The sequence below is a fragment of the Lissotriton helveticus genome, chromosome 3_1 (assembly GCF_964261635.1).
Source record: "Lissotriton helveticus chromosome 3_1, aLisHel1.1, whole genome shotgun sequence".
NCBI classification, from domain to species: domain Eukaryota; kingdom Metazoa; phylum Chordata; class Amphibia; order Caudata; family Salamandridae; genus Lissotriton; species Lissotriton helveticus.
Genome location: NC_136061.1, coordinates 1,283,999,221 through 1,284,016,991, shown reverse-complemented (window position 1 = coordinate 1,284,016,991; position 17,771 = coordinate 1,283,999,221).

Genomic DNA, 17,771 nt, shown 5'->3' with positions numbered 1-17,771 from the left:
TTCCCTACTGTTTAAGTAGGAATAGTAAACTTTACCCCTCTTTAGTCCAACGCTTTCCCTACTCTAGCACAGACTGGAGCGGGTATAGTACATTTTACACCTCCAGATTCAGGCATTTTCCGTACTGTTGCACAGACTGGAATGAGAATAGTAAATTTTACCTCTTCAAAGTCCAATGTATTATTTGTATTCATATTTTGCTTGTATAATTTAAAAAAAGATATATTTGTAGTAAATGTCATTTTTATATTTATTTAATTTGGTAATTTATTTAATTATTTAGCAAATGACTTTTTAATTGTATTAATGTATGATGTATTTATACAGAGGTAACCATGTACAAAGAGGGTGCTTTATTACTGACAAAGACAGTGGGCAGATCTCTATGAATAATGGACTGGTGTAGAAGATCATGAGCGCACTGTTTATATTAATGAAGCAAATGACTGCTATGAAATCTGAATGAACTGCTTGACATTTGAAACAGTCATAATAATAATCAACTGAAATATGGAAACCGCTGCTTTGATCTCATCGGTAAATCAGTGGTGAGGAGAGACTGAACATGGTGAACTAAAGTCTTTTTAGGTTTCGCCTGGGCCGTAGCACTGCAAAGCAATGCTCTGCCCAGGCGAAATCTTATGATCCTACAGTATGGGGCTTTGTTCCGCCTTTGTCTTCCTTTGGCTAGCTCCATAAATGGAGGCTAGCCATTGGAAGAGAGTGGCTGTCAATCACTCTTTCCCCGTCGGAACGCGATTCGGGGGCGTTTCTCGGTCTTTTTTTAAGTCCGGCCCCTTGTTGCCGTGTGTCCCGGGCCGCGCTGTGATTGGCTGCCGGCCCAGGACAACCCCGTGACGTCATTCCCCGGGCCGCGCTCTGATTGGCTGCCGGCCCGGGACACCTCCGTGACGTCATTCCCGGGCCGCGCTATGATTGGCTGCTGGCCCGGGACCTGACTTGTTTTGCTTGCCGTCATTTTCAAGGCCTGGGAAATGGCGGCTCGCGCTGGGAATATTGTATTACAGGATCTGCCATCAGCAGCAGATGTATTATGGCAGGGCGGGAACGGCGGCCAGGATGAGGCGGCGGGAAAACTCCCTCCAGCCGGCGTCACAGCATTTTTGTCAACTTTCTCACTGACCGATCAAGCATTCCATAGTTGTGGAATTCAACGAAAGCGCCCTAGGGGGCTCTGAATTGTCTGCCTTGTTTTTTATTCCTCTTAAAAAATAATAGTTAGCAGCGGAAAAGATTTCCCAGAGAAGGCTCGAGGGCCCAAGATATTTTATGACCCAGCTTCCCAGAAGATTTAAACCCCAAAAATATATAAGCGCCTCAGTGCCACTCAAAACATGCAGAGAGGCAGTGGGTGATGGTTGGGTGAGTCAATGCAGGAAGAACTGCATGAAGTGCAGCGCAGCCTGGGAGATTTCTGCAGTTTGCGCTTTAACTTCCCGGAATCAGCACTTATACAGGAAACCTCACCGATATACAAAAGGCCTTAATAATAGACCTCGCGGTGGCCTGTGAGAAAGGTATGGCATCCTCTTAGGCACACAGGAGCTGCAGAACCCGTTTTTCCATACGAAAAATATTAAATAAACTACCCTGCACAAACTTTTGGCGGGTTGTGCATTTGGGAACGAAGAAAAAGATACCTTTGCTGACTATCGATATTAAAAAAAAAGATTTTGCACCAAGGGAAGAAAATGGAACAAACAGAATCTGCACCAAGTATTATACTCCTTCAATTAGCAAACTGATGTTGCCTTAAACTTATTTCCATGTTTTAACCTTTGAATATTATAGAACAATCAGTTTGCTCCACTACTTATTAAATGAGAGGCAAACAATTAAAATCCTCATTCTTCATCGCTACACCGTATGTAAAAACATTTTTTTTTATAAAGTGTTTATCTGCTGGGAGTTTTCTATTGTGCCTGCTGCCTTGTACAACGCTTAAGACAGAGTTGATCAACTGCGACAGGCCACATATTGACACCCTGAGTGACGTCTTCACGTGGGTGTGCGTGGGCGGGAGGGGAAGCAAAGTTCAGCTCAATATAAGGCCAAGAATGGAGGCTTCCATTCATTCCCGGGGCGCTGAGACTGGCGCACAAAGCGCCTCGCTCAGGGAGTCCCGCATCGCAGCATACCATGCGGCGCTCAGCCCAGGGCGCCAGGCACTGCTCAGAGGCCTGCCTGGCCCGCCTCGTCCTCCTGACTGCGGTGGAGCGGCGGCCCCTGGGGGAGCAGGAGAAGCGGATACAGCTGGAGGCGGTGAAGAGGGGCATCCTTGAGCGGCTGGGGCTGCACAGACCTCCGCCCACCCCCAAGAGGCTGGACAAGGAGGCGCTACAGAGGATGCACGCCATTTACCAGGAGAAGCTTCTGAAGCTGAAAGGCAACGCCAGCCGAGAAGAGAACATGCTGACAGCCGCAGAGACGAGGGTCCATCTCCTAACTCCAAAATGTACGTCTTTAACTTTTGTTGAATTCATGATGAGGATTTATGTATATAGCGCCTTAATGCAAACTGCATTGCCTCTTGGCGCTCACCGACTTTAAAGAATAACCGCCTCTACAGAGTGGCTTATTATCTGATTTCAGTCTCTTTCTTAGCACTTCCGATTTTGTCCTGTGATGGAATATCCCTCTTTGCTGACGATCACACTGATTAAAAGAGGAAGCCGTGATTCAAATCCGCTTTCTATTCATACTGGTGTCAGTTCACTCCCAGGCTTTTATTGTTTTCTCCGAGAAGCTTGAACACACCGAATACCTTTGGTAATTGGACACTAGTGAGAAATCTCAACGGGGCGCACACTCAACTAACAAATCTGTGCGAATCCTCAAATTACAGTTCTGCTTACTACCTGAGCGGACTCAGCCTTTCATCATCCGGAGGTTCACACAATGAAGTTGGCAAATAAGGGTGTTGTAGTCTTGTGGGTACGTTTTTGCCTATATAGCATCCACCTACGGGACGTACCCTGAACTTCTCCAGCTCACTACTGTGTGATCCTCAGCACATTACCCCAAACAGACCTATGTCCTGTATCTGCTGAAATCGCTAATGCTAATGAATGCTGATATAAGGAGTCACATTAATAAACATAAATGTATTATAGTTAAGGTCAGGGCTTTAACTGGGATACAAAAACTAAGGGGTCTCTCGAAGGGGCGTGGACAATGTAATTAAGCGTGTGGCTGAAAAACACATAAGCTACAAAATTTGTGCTTAGAATAGTGTGCCGCCTGACATGTATTTTGCTGTTTATGTTTTTGCATCCAGATACATGATACAACAAGTAACATCATACCTACAACCAGTCAGGACTATTGGCTTTGTCAATGGTTGTTAGTTGCATAAGGTAAATAAGCAGCAACTATGGCTTGTATATAATATTGAAAAAGCTTCTACTTAAAGCCCTGGTGACACCACCACAATGTTGCTGCTCCTGAGTTTCAAAAAAGAGAAGGGAAATCCAGAGAGAAAATGACTCTCTTGACAGGATTTCCCTTCCCCTACAACGCTTACATGCCGTGACGTCACTCCATGCCATACCTTCTCCACTAGTGAGAAGTGAGCAGCGCACATCAATGTGCCTGCAGTCTGAAAAAAAACGGACCGCCTGTGCCAGGGCATAAAAAAGAGCCCGATAGAGACCCGTTTCAAGGTCCCCATTAAAAACTGCCGGTGCTCAGACCCGGTGAGACCCGGCCCACTTAAAGCCCTGGTTAAGGTTTTATTGCACTGTCTAGAGTAGACAGAAAATGAAGTTTTTCTTTTGCCCATAACTTCGACAATGTTTGCTCAAAATCCACCAAATGATAATTAGCATCTTGGTGCCTGATCTTAGGGATGTTAGGCCACACTGGTAATGGATTGCGTATTTAAAAAAAAAACATATCTTGATTAATCGTGGTTTAACGATAGAGCACATAAAAAGAGACATTTTCACAAATTTGATGTGCAGGAACAACCCCCTAAACCGCAGACGCACGTCAGAAATGGTAAAGGAGAAGCCCGTGTTTGAAAGACAACAATATTGTAAAGTAGGGTTGGATTTATCTTTCATCGAAGGATACACAGACTGGCCAAAATCATACATTGTGTACACATTACACTCTTGCGGCTTCCTCTTGAACAAATGCAAATGTAGTCAGTTTGTTCCGCATAACCAATGTACCATGTCCTATGCAACCCAATGCTGCCTACTCCCTTTCTATCAAGTTAGCAGTGTTAATAATGTGAGCTGCCAGGATTAGAGAGTAGGATAACGTTTATTTTGTAGTGGCTCTGGAAATCCAAGTTCGTAGGACCTCTCCTACTCCCAAATACATCTCCCTTATTGGACTCAAACAAACACAGAATAGCTAATTTTGTATGAGTGGTATAAATACACACAATCTCTCTCTCTCTCTCTCTATATATATATATATATATATATATATATATTAATCAATTCAAACAGAGTTACCTCATGAGGAAGAGCCAGTTTGGTAGGTAAAAATCACTCCTTTATTTCACACGAAGGCTGCATACAGAAGATGAGAGTGTCATCTAAAATAAAACTGCAAATGATGCCAGACGCGTTTCAAGTCTGATAGACCCTTCTTCAATGGCAGCAGTTGAAAATGCATCACCAAGCCGGTTTCGGTGCAGCTACTTCATACGACATATCCCGCCCCAGTGGGCGTGGCCACTTCTCAGGCCTTCTGGTCCTTGTAGTTGCACCTATAATGCTCAAGTGAGTCCGTTTTGTGTGAGGCATGATCGATTCATAGTATTTCCACAGTGGGGAAGATGCACACTTTCACAACTTCATGCTGCATGTTCACTCCTTCATGTTGAAGAACTACCTTCCTCGCTGGCAAAGTCAGGATAGCTTCACCGAGGAACGCTGCGCATCACAGCTGGGCACTTCCGCGACCGAGGCAGGCCGCACAAAATCAATTCAAACAGAGTTACCTCATGAGGAAGAGCCACTTTGGTAGGTAAAAATCACTCCTTTATTTCACACGAAGGCTGCATACAGAAGATGAGAGTGTCATCTAAAATAAAACTGCAAATGATGCCAGACGCGTTTCAAGTCTGATAGACCCTTCTTCAATGGCAGCAGTTGAAAATGCATCACCAAGCCGGTTTCGGTGCAGCTACTTCATACGACATATCCCGCCCCAGTGGGCGTGGCCACTTCTCAGGCCTTCTGGTCCTTGTAGTTGCACCTATAATGCTCAAGTGAGTCCGTTTTGTGTGAGGCATGATCGATTCATAGTATTTCCACAGTGGGGAAGATGCACACTTTCACAACTTCATGCTGCATGTTCACTCCTTCATGTTGAAGAACTACCTTCCTCGCTGGCAAAGTCAGGATAGCTTCACCGAGGAACGCTGCGCATCACAGCTGGGCACTTCCGCGACCGAGGCAGGTCTCTCATCTTCTGTATGCAGCCTTCGTGTGAAATAAAGGAGTGATTTTTACCTACCAAAGTGGCTCTTCCTCATGAGGTAACTCTGTTTGAATTGATTTTGTGCGGCCTGCCTCGGTCACGGAAGTGCCCAGCTGTGATGCGCAGCGTTCCTCGGTGAAGCTATCCTGACTTTGCCAGCGAGGAAGGTAGTTCTTCAACATGAAGGAGTGAACATGCAGCATGAAGTTGTGAAAGTGTGCATCTTCCCCACTGTGGAAATACTATGAATCGATCATGCCTCACACAAAACGGACTCACTTGAGCATTATAGGTGCAACTACAAGGACCAGAAGGCCTGAGAAGTGGCCACGCCCACTGGGGCGGGATATGTCGTATGAAGTAGCTGCACCGAAACCGGCTTGGTGATGCATTTTCAACTGCTGCCATTGAAGAAGGGTCTATAAGACTTGAAACGCGTCTGGCATCATTTGCAGTTTTATTTTAGAGGACACTCTCATCTTCTGTATGCAGCCTTCGTGTGAAATAAAGGAGTGATTTTTACCTACCAAAGTGGCTCTTCCTCATGAGGTAACTCTGTTTGAATTGATTTTGTGCGGCCTGCCTCGGTCGCGGAAGTGCCCAGCTGTGATGCGCAGCGTTCCTCGGTGAAGCTATCCTGACTTTGCCAGCGAGGAAGGTAGTTCTTCAACATGAAGGAGTGAACATGCAGCATGAAGTTGTGAAAGTGTGCATCTTCCCCACTGTGGAAATACTATGAATCGATCATGCCTCACACAAAACGGACTCACTTGAGCATTATAGGTGCAACTACAAGGACCAGAAGGCCTGAGAAGTGGCCACGCCCACTGGGGCGGGATATGTCGTATGAAGTAGCTGCACCGAAACCGGCTTGGTGATGCATTTTCAACTGCTGCCATTGAAGAAGGGTCTATAAGACTTGAAACGCGTCTGGCATCATTTGCAGTTTTATTTTAGAGGACACTCTCATCTTCTGTATGCAGCCTTCGTGTGAAATAAAGGAGTGATTTTTACCTACCAAAGTGGCTCTTCCTCATGAGGTAACTCTGTTTGAATTGATTTTGTGCGGCCTGCCTCGGTCGCGGAAGTGCCCAGCTGTGATGCGCAGCGTTCCTCGGTGAAGCTATCCTGACTTTGCCAGCGAGGAAGGTAGTTCTTCAACATGAAGGAGTGAACATGCAGCATGAAGTTGTGAAAGTGTGCATCTTCCCCACTGTGGAAATACTATGAATCGATCATGCCTCACACAAAACGGACTCACTTGAGCATTATAGGTGCAACTACAAGGACCAGAAGGCCTGAGAAGTGGCCACGCCCACTGGGGCGGGATATGTCGTATGAAGTAGCTGCACCGAAACCGGCTTGGTGATGCATTTTCAGCTGCTGCCATTGAAGAAGGGTCTATAAGACTTGAAACGCGTCTGGCATCATTTGCAGTTTTATTTTAGAGGACACTCTCATCTTCTGTATGCAGCCTTCGTGTGAAATAAAGGAGTGATTTTTACCTACCAAAGTGGCTCTTCCTCATGAGGTAACTCTGTTTGAATTGATTTTGTGCGGCCTGCCTCGGTCGCGGAAGTGCCCAGCTGTGATGCGCAGCATTCCTCGGTGAAGCTATCCTGACTTTGCCAGCGAGGAAGGTAGTTCTTCAACATGAAGGAGTGAACATGCAGCATGAAGTTGTGAAAGTGTGCATCTTCCCCACGGTGGAAATACTATGAATCGATCATGCCTCACACAAAACGGACTCACTTGAGCATTATAGGTGCAACTACAAGGACCAGAAGGCCTGAGAAGTGGCCACGCCCACTGGGGCGGGATATGTCGTATGAAGTAGCTGCACCGAAACCGGCTTGGTGATGCATTTTCAACTGCTACCATTGAAGAAGGGTCTATAAGACTTGAAACGCGTCTGGCATCATTTGCAGTTTTATTTTAGAGGACACTCTCATCTTCTGTATGCAGCCTTCGTGTGAAATAAAGGAGTGATTTTTACCTACCAAAGTGGCTCTTCCTCATGAGGTAACTCTGTTTGAATTGATATATATATAAATATATATATATATTATTTATTTATTTATTTATTTATTCTTTGCTCCTTTTTCTTTGCTCAAAGAAAATCAGTACCTGGCGGGGCGTTTGAAGAGCTTTATTTCTCCAGCAACAAGCAACAAACGTGTTTCGGCGATCTGCCTTCTTCGGTGTAAAGGAGGCAGATCGCCGAAATGCGTTTGTTGCTTGTTGCTGGAGAAATAATGCTCTTCAAACGCCCCAGCCAGTGCTGATTTTCTTTAAACAAAGAAAAAGGAGCGAATATATATATATATATATATATATATATATATATATATATATATATATATATATATATATATATATATATATATATATATATATATATATATATATATATATATATATATATCTATCAATTCATTGCAGGAGAGCCCCACGGAGACAAGCCACAAGAAGTTTTGAAGTTCACTCGTTTTATTACATTTCACCGCTTGCCAGCAGACGGTAAGGTGGGTACAGGTCTCAATGATTCTAGAAATAGCCAAACGCGTTTCAGGATACACACAATCCTTTCTTCAGTGGCTTCGAGCAAAGGGATGAGAGCACTCTTACATCTTGCACCTTTTCAATGTTCCAATTAACGACCTCAGTGGGTGGGGCTTCTGTGCAAAGCCTCATGGTCATTGTAGTGCAGAGTCTTGTTCCCCTAGTGGGGGAGGCTTTCAGTTCCACTTTATATTCTGCTAAAAACGTATTTTCCAAGTGGAGTAGAGCAACTGTCCCTCCTGCCATTTTCCCCGCTTTGTAGAGGTGAAAATCGAGTTGAAGCAGCGCCGCCCTGCCATGGCGCTACTATCGTCTTCCTTCCAAAGTGCGAGCAAGATTCTTTGCCTGCACGGACCCGCTTAGGAGGCGGTGGGCTTTTACTCCCGGCTGGGCAACAGCCGTAAACATCAATTCATTGCAGGAGAGCCCCACGGAGACAAGCCACAAGAAGTTTTGAAGTTCACTCGTTTTATTACATTTCACCGCTTGCCAGCAGACGGTAAGATGGGTACAGGTCTCAATGATTCTAGAAATAGCCAAACGCGTTTCTGAATACACACAATCCTTTCTTCAGTGGCTTCGAGCAAAGGGATGAGAGCACTCTTACATCTTGCACCTTTTCAATGTTCCAATTAACAACCTCAGTGGGTGGGGCTTCTGTGCAAAGCCTCATGGTCATTGTAGTGCAGAGTCTTGTTCCCCTAGTGGGGGAGGCTTTGAGTTCCACTTTATATTCTGCTAAAAACGTATTTTCCAAGTGGAGTAGAGCAACTGTCCCTCCTGCCATTTTCCCCGCTTTGTAGAGGTGAAAATCGAGTTGAAGCAGCGCCGCCCTGCCATGGCGCTACTATCGTCCTCCTTCCAAAGTTCGAGCAAGATTCTTTGCCTGCACGGACCCGCTTAGGAGGCGGTGGGCTTGTACTCCCGGCTGGGCAACAGCCGTAAACATCAATTCATTGCAGGAGAGCCCCACGGAGACAAGCCACAGTGGCTTGTCTCCGTGGGGCTCTGCTTCAACTCGATTTTCACCTCTACAAAGCGGGGCAAATGACAGGAGGGACAGTTGCTCTACTCCACTTGGAAAATACGTTTTTAGCAGAATATAAAGTGGAACTGAAAGCCTCCCCCACTAGGGGAACAAGACTCTGCACTACAATGACCATGAGGCTTTGCACAGAAGCCCCACCCACTGAGGTCGTTAATTGGAACATTGAAAAGGTGCAAGATGTAAGAGTGCTCTCATCCCCTTGCTCGAAGCCACTGAAGAAAGTTCATTGCAGGAGAGCCCCACGGAGACAAGCCACAGTGGCTTGTCTCCGTGGGGCTCTCCTGCAATGAATTGATGTTTTTACGGCTGTTGCCCAGCCGGGAGTACAAGCCCACCGCCTCCTAAGCGGGTCCGTGCAGGCAAAGAATCTTGCTCGCACTTTGGAAGGAAGACGATAGTAGCGCCATGGCAGGGCGGCGCTGCTTCAACTCGATTTTCACGTCTACAAAGCGGGGAAAATGGCAGGAGGGACAGTTGCTCTACTCCACTTGGAAAATACGTTTTTAGCAGAATATAAAGTGGAACTGAAAGCCTCCCCCACTAGGGGAACAAGACTCTGCACTACAATGACCATGAGGCTTTGCACAGAAGCCCCACCCACTGAGGTCGTTAATTGGAACATTGAAAAGGTGCAAGATGTAAGAGTGCTCTCATCCCTTTGCTGGAAGCCACTGAAGAAAGGATTGTGTGTATCCTGAAACGCGTTTGTCTATTTCTAGAATCATTGAGACCTGTACCCACCTTACCGTCTCTGTACTGGGGTGAATGTATGACATTGTTCTACATTCTGTCCATCAACTGTGTTTTTTGCAATTTTCACTCCGAGTGGGCTGGGTATGCTCAGACGTGAGTCCCAGGCTCTCCACACCACTGGAGTCAAGCTATCCAGGCTGATGAAGGCTGATAGCCAGAAACCGGTCCTTGGATGCTTGATTACGGTCTGGGAAAGACATGGCTTGGTAGTTTGGACTGGACTGTTCCCATGAGGCACAGGGTCAGAGCTGATTTGCATATAGCCAGTGTCTAACCCAGGGTGGTATGGAGTGCAAAAAAATGATGGATTTAGGCCCAGATCTCTGTACTGCGGTGAATGTATGACATTGTTCTACATTCTGTCCATCAACTGTGTTTTTTGCAATTTTCACCCCGAGTGGGCTGGGTATGCTCAGACGTGAGTCCCAGGCTCTCCACACCACTGGAGTCAAGCTATCCAGGCTGATGAAGGCGGATAGCCAGAAACCGGTCCTTGGATGCTTGATTCCGGTCTGGGAAAGACATGGCTTGGTAGTTCGGACTGGACTGTTCCCATGAGGCACAGGGTCAGAGCTGATTTGCATATAGCCAGTGTCTAATCCAGGGTGGTATGGAGTGCAAAAAAACGATGGATTTAGGCCCAGATCTCTGTACTGGGGTGAATGTATGACATTGTTCTACATTCTGTCCATCAACTGTGTTTTTTGCAATTTTCACCCCGAGTGGGCTGGGAATGCTCATACGTGAGTCCCAGGCTCTCCACACCACTGGAGTCAAGCTATCCAGGCTGATGAAGGCTGATAGCCAGAAACCGGTCCTTGGATGCTTGATTCCGGTCTGGGAAAGACATGGCTTGGTAGTTCGGACTTGACTGTTCCCATGAGGCACCGGGTCAGAGCTGATTTGCATATAGCCAGTGTCTAACCCAGGATGGTATGTAGTGCAAAAAAACGATGGATTTAGGCCCAGATCTCTGTACTGGGGTGAATGTATGACATTGTTCTACATTCTGTCCATCAACTGTGTTTTTTGCAATAGCTCAAACTTTTGCAAAGGCGAAACCGGTGCATTGTAAATGCTTGTTTTCTGTTTTGACTAGGTTGGTGTAAAAAGCATCATGTGTGAGAAACACTGATCCATGATCAAGGCATGGATGGATTTGCAGCTCATTACAGCATACTTGTTTGCTAATAATAATGCACACTTGAGAAGTTCTTTGAATCAGGCATGAAGCATCTTTCCCTCTGTTGGGGAAGAGTAGACTGTATGTTTTGCGGGCATCGGTCTCCCGCATGCTGGGTCACCCTGCTAGGGTGGGAGGCTTCCTTGGATAGAGTTCAGTTTGCATTTAATTTTAAGGTAACCGTGTATAAAGAAGGTGTTTTATTTAATTGGTAATTTATTTAAATATTTAGCAAATGATTGTATTAATGTATGATGTATTTATACAGAGGTAACCTTGTACAAAGAGGGTGCTTTATTACTGACAATGACAGCAGGCAGACCGCTTTGATTAATGAACTGGTGCATAAGATCATGAACACATTGTGTTTATATTAATGATGCAAACGACTGTGATGAAATCTGAATTAACTGCTTGATATTTTAAACAGTCATAATAATAATCAACGGAAACACAGAATGAGCTGCTTTGATCTCATCAGTAAATACGTGGTGAGGAGAGACTAAACATGGTGCACTGAAGTCTTTTTTCTATTTTGACTAGGTTGGTGTAAAAATCATCATGTCTGAGAAACGCCGATCCATGATTAAGGCTCATTGCAGGAACCGAAAAGCAGTGGATGTATTTGTAGCGCGCTGCTGCCTACTTGTTTGCTAATAAAAGTGCCCACTTGAGAGGTTCCTTGAAAAAGGCATGAAGCATCTTTTTCTCTGTTGGGGGAAGGGAGGACTGTATGTTTAGCAGACATCCCTCTCCCGCATGCTGGAACCACCCTGCTAGGGTTGGAGGCTTCCTCTGGTTTTTATAGTAGTATATAAAAAAAACTATTTAATATGATGTAAAATATTTTTTAAATAATAGTGTTATATTATATAAACACCCACACACACACACAAACACACATATATATGTCTATATTAACTAATGGCGGTTGCCAGTAGGTAGTTATAAATAGGACATAGTTTCCATAGGTAAAGTGTTTTTTCTTTTGCCAATATCGTTTGCGCCGTTTGATGAATCTTCATGAAATTTTCAAAACTAATGAGGCGCTCCGGTTAGTTCCTGTATTGAAAGTTTGGGGGGATTCGTCAAGCGGGGGCCGTGAAAAAAGGGAGTCCTAAAATGCATTTTCTCCATGTTAATTTCCAAAGGAAACTTTAGACAAAGGTACAGCCCGAACTGCTGAACGGAATTGCATACCATTTGGCAAAAAGGTAGCACTTGGTTCAGAAAGCGTTCTTTTTTTTAAATGGTCTAAATCCATTCAGCAGTTCCTCAAATATTAATATTTAAAAAAATGATATATCTGGTGACCGTGGTGGATCCATAAACCCTCACGAGGATGAACTTGACTCTGATTGGCTGCCAACACTTCAAACCACGCTGCCCTGGGGACTGCCACGTCAATTTAAATAGGGTGGGGGCCTCACAGGCCCCCCAAGCCCTGGGGCCCACATCTCACATGGCCTAATGTAAAAAACCGTATGGGGGCGAAGCTTGCCTGGGACCAAGATAGCCGCATAGTTCCCGTGCTCCGCCAAGCCATCGAAATATTAGTTATTACCCTCTCAAAACATGCTTACTACTTGCCTGACGCCGACCTGCCATTGATGCCCGAGACTGCTGCCACCAATCTGAGCTGTTTGAATCACGGTTTGGCGGCCTACGACCGGCGCTGCTGCCATCTACAGCAGAAGCCTGGCTCTTGCATATGAGGCTCGCGGCCGAGACGGGGCTATCAGCTGGATGCTCCAACGCGACTGCCCATTTGCTGTGAGCGCCGTGCAGCCTGAGAAAGGGCCTACTGGATGAGAAGAGGGCTGTGGGGCACCCTGTGCAGTTGTGAGCGGTGCTGGTGCCGAGGGAAGACGCAAGAACGGATACCGGGCTGCTTGGAGACTGTTTGCGGGCATGAGTCCTACCCGGCACAAACACAGCTCACCTACCTACAGGGCGGACGTTGGGTCTCAGGGCCGGTGTGGATTATCTCGAGAGTGGTAGCCAAGGCAGGGAATGTTGGAAGAGCTTGTGGAACCCATGGGCCTGGCGCCAATGGGCAGGCCGTCTGATTGGGCTGCGATATTCTCCCCCGTTCCTGCACTCTTGCTTTGGATAGTATCAGCATACTACTACTGCACCAGACACCTTGAGGACAACCTTATCTGCGCACTGCTATTGGAGATTGGGGAGGGGAGTGGCGCCTTGATACCGTGGAATATGGCGACACTGGAGAGAAGACAAACAATTCCTTGCGACACCATAAGAAAGGTGGACAAAATGCAACCTAAGCTCAACTTTGACCAACGGAAGTCCAGACACCGGGAGCAGGACTCTGAAGAGGTCCCGGAGGCACACGATGAAGACCCAGTTGTCGTGGAGGGAGATATTTGTGCCATATTAGCTTTGATGCAAAAAAGTCTGCAAAAAAGTTTGTCCAATAAAGATAGCCTCTCTAGCACTCAGCAAGGAAAGTCTAACTGAACCTATGGATAAACAAGTGGAACGCCAGTATATGACGGAGAGCAGAGTTACGGAAGTGGAGGAGGCACAAACAGAACTCAACTCGGAGCAAAAACAAATGGCTAAATTGCTGATCAACCTCCAAGACAAAGCAGAAGACCTAGAACCTCACTCTAGGAGAAGCAATGCTCGAATTACGGGCCTGCCGGAGATCACCAATGTGGGCAATATGGAACTGTTTGTTGAAAAGTTATTAGAGACGTTGTTTGGGCGTGACATTTTTTCTGCAATGTTTATAGTAGAACGCGCTCATCGCTCGCTTGGTTCAAAACCTCCCCCTAGTGCGCCACCAAGGCCGATCATCGGAAAATGATTTAATTACAGGGACAGGGATAGGGATGCGGCTCTGAAAGTGGCATGTAAGAAGCAAATACTCCACTATGAGGGGTCTAAGCATGGTCGGATTTTGCGAATTGGCAATCCGCGAACTTGCGTATTTACGGATTCGCAATCCGCAAAATCCGCGAACTCTCGCGAATTTGCAGATTTTTTTTTGTGTGTTCGCAAGGATTTCTGCCAGTTTGCAAGGGTTCTGTACCAGTTCGCAATTGCGAACTTACTTGTCGGCTCGCAACGGCCGCGACTATGTTGTTTCTACATCTGGTTCATCATCACAGGTTCACAGCACCCTCTGTTTCACCACTGCCACCCTCTGGTACACCCATGCCACCCTCTGGTACATCACTGCCACCCTCTGGTTGGTTTATCACTGTAGATTATGGGGGTGAAAAAAAGCAAGCACACCTGCCCTGCTTCAACTGACATGAATTAATTTGGGGTTGATTAATGTGTCACTGAATTTAAACTTCCAGTCTGGCTGGCACCTGCCTCCTTATCTGTGTTTTGATTTCTGTTGCAGTGCACTTTTTTCTCACAGGACCTTTGTGGCCTATAGTTGCAAGTAGGCAACTGAACTCTGAAGGGGCCCCTCAGGAAGCATTACAGGGAATGGTTACTAATGATAAGATTGAACTTTTGCACCTGCTGAGTGCTTTCAGTTTTGTCTGTAATTGCTTTCTGTTGCAGTGTAATTTTTTTAACAGGACCTTTGTTGTATACTTGTAGCTATTCTCTGAGCCTGCTGTGAGGGTCAGAGCAGGGTCATAGAATAGTTGCAAGTAGGCAAATGAACTCTGGGGGGGGCCCTCAGGAAGCACTACAGGGAATGGTTACTAATGATAAGATTGAACTTTTGCACCTGCTGAGTGCTTTCAGTTTTGCAAAAATCCAAATATCCAGCAGCATCCACAAAAAGTAATCCTTCCAGGTCAAGATCCAAATCAAAGTGACCAGCACATGAAGAAAGCACTGGGAGGAGCCTGGTGGACAGGAACAGGAAGTTGGAAACTGTGGGGCACTTCCTTCCTCCCACCCCCACCCCCCAAAATGGACTCCTTGCAAAGAAAAAGTGCAGGCAAATGTCAACCTGAGGAGTTATTCTGATAAAAATCATAATTTTCAAGGTTTATGCTGCCTGCTGGTGGATTTCTTGTGCGAAATTGAAAATTTTGCAATCTCGCAATTGCGAGATTGTCGCTGCCCGCCGCATCTACTTGTTCGCAAGTGTTTACTCCCGCGAAATTGTATAGTATTCTAGTTGGCAAGTGCGACCAAGCAAAAAATCCGCTTCGCACGGATTTTACGAATTTTCGGCAAGTTCGCGAGAGTTCGCGGATTGCGAATTTACCGAAAATCCGCAAAATCCGCGAGCGGAACGGATTTTACGCCCATGCTTAGAGGGGTCCACAATCTTGCTATATCCGGATTTCGCGGTCCATGTTCAAGAAGCAAGCAGACAAACTGCGCCTTTGAAAAAGCTACTACAGGAACAGCAACTGGACTACGCCATGTTGTATCTGGCGAGACTGAGAGTGAACAGACGAAGGTGCTCTCGCATCTTCCTGGACCCCAAAACTTTGCAAAAAGCCCTGAAGGAATGGGCAAAGGAGAGACCACTCCAGAAGAATTCGCCTATTCATGAAGGGCCTTCAGGAGACGACCTAGATGAACAAGATTGACTGCTAAACTATCATACCTGTCAGATAAGTCATTGTGGGGTGGGGGTAGGACATGGTGAGAAATAAATGCCTGTCAAGTACTATAGGTGGGGTTAGCGCAGAGTGCTAAGTAAAATGCCTATGGTAGCCAAGAGGGTATTAGGATACGAACAATTTGGTTTGGACTTTAATGGTGTCAAGTTCAATTGAGATCGCTTGGGATAGGGAGATAAAGTCACTGCCTTCTTAGCACAAAATTGTTTGTTTAAAGCACAGTCGCTCCGGATCCCGCACGGATTCCACGTGGGGGTAGGTTAGCCGGCAGAGACCGCACGCCGTTTGGGTCCCTGACTCCTTTGTGCAGGTCCCACAGGAGCAGACTGTGGGGCACCTTAGGGACACACTTAGGGTTGTACCTCTTGAGGCAGGACCGATTGGCCTGCCAACCACAGACCAAATAAATAAAGGTCATATAAGTTTTTAATTCACTGTGTAGTACCTGACACCAAGGTCCTGAGGAATTGCTAGATTAGCATGAAACATGTCAACCTAAACAGAGGGTTGTAGATATTTTCGCCACCAACATCGCTAGCGTCTATCTCCCCTCCCACTATTTTAATCAAGGGAGCTAGCCACGCCATTAAAAATCCTTGTGGACTAACTTACCTTTTTTATTCACTACCACTTTTCCACGACTACACATTCTTCTGCCCTCTCACACGCATGCACCATATGGCTGGAACAAAAGATCTCCGCTAAAGAGCCCCTTCGCGGGTGCCCCTCAGACATTGCAGCGCCAGTCTGACTAGGGGCAGGACCCATATGATGAAGCATGACACCTAGCTTGCTGGGTGTGTGAGGGTTCTAGTTCCCAAGAGGGAAATTTCCCTTTCTCTTTCCCTCTTGGTCTTCTCTGTCTACGCTTTACACACACACACACTCCCTCACTTTAGTCCTACTGGGGAACTTTGTGCTTCCTTTTTGTTACTACTGTTTAAAGCACATGCCTTGCTTCATGGTGAACGGGTTACCCTGTCGCACCTGTTGCAAAGGTGAACGTGGAGGGCCCAGGCAACATCTGCCCTAGTGTGTGAACCACAACCTGGAATTTTTCAGTTTTTGTTTGTTTGTTGGTTAGAATAGTTTTAGCTAAACACATAGTAGACGTACTGAGTTGGTTAGTGGGATTCCACCATTGCAGAGTTGGGGTATGCAAGGCGTGGGAGGGGAAGGGGGGACAAATAGACACAAGGTAAGTCCTGGCTATGGCACAGAGAACACAACAAAGACCAAGTACAGAGCAACGCGCGGCATGGCGATGAAGAGAGTTACACAGACAACAGAGAGTTGCGTTAGATGGACCGTTTGTCTAAATAAATGACACAGGAACAACCTAATATGATTAATATATTGACCTGGAATGTTCGAGGCCTGAATGACTACAGGAAGCTGAGGAAAGTTATGGCATATCTCACCAGACATAATATAGATTTAGCGTTATTACAGGAGTCACACCTCCCGCTTAACAGCAAAATGAGGAGTTGCAGGGGGCTCCCTGGTAACGTTCATGCAGCAGTGTTTACAACTAATGCCCAGGGAGTAATCACTTGGCTAAACCCGAAATCTGGACTGCAACTTTGTCCATTGGAAACGAACAGTGACGGAAGATATGTGATCACAAGATGTAGAGGGAAAGGAATAGATCTGATTGTTGTTAACATATACGGTCTGAACTATGATAACCCTAGATTTTTTTAAGCGATTGCTAGGAAGATATGACAGCATGAGAGGGCTTACCAATTATTGGGAGGGGACTGTAACCCACAATTAGGCAGGTCGGGAGGTCTGGAACGATGGCCAACACCTACGGCTCGAGCAATTACGTCGGCGATGGCACAACTAGCTCTATTAGATGTGTGGGGAAAGAGATCTGGGGAAGGGGAGGGTATACTCATTATTCTTCATATCACAACTTACACACCCGAATTGACTACTGGTTGGTTTCTGAAGGTCTGATTGCAAGGCTCCGGGACTGTGAAGTGTTACCCCGTACTTTGTCGGATCACTCACCAGTGCTGTTAGTCTTGGAGTGCCCAAGTAAGTGCATCCCTCCCTTCACGTGGAGATTCCCCCCTTACTCACTATTAGACCCTGCCTTTAAAGCTGATATGATGTAAGCGATAGAAAGCTTTTTTTAAACACAATATAGGGTCCGTGGACAACTTCGCTGTAGTATGGTAAACTTTCA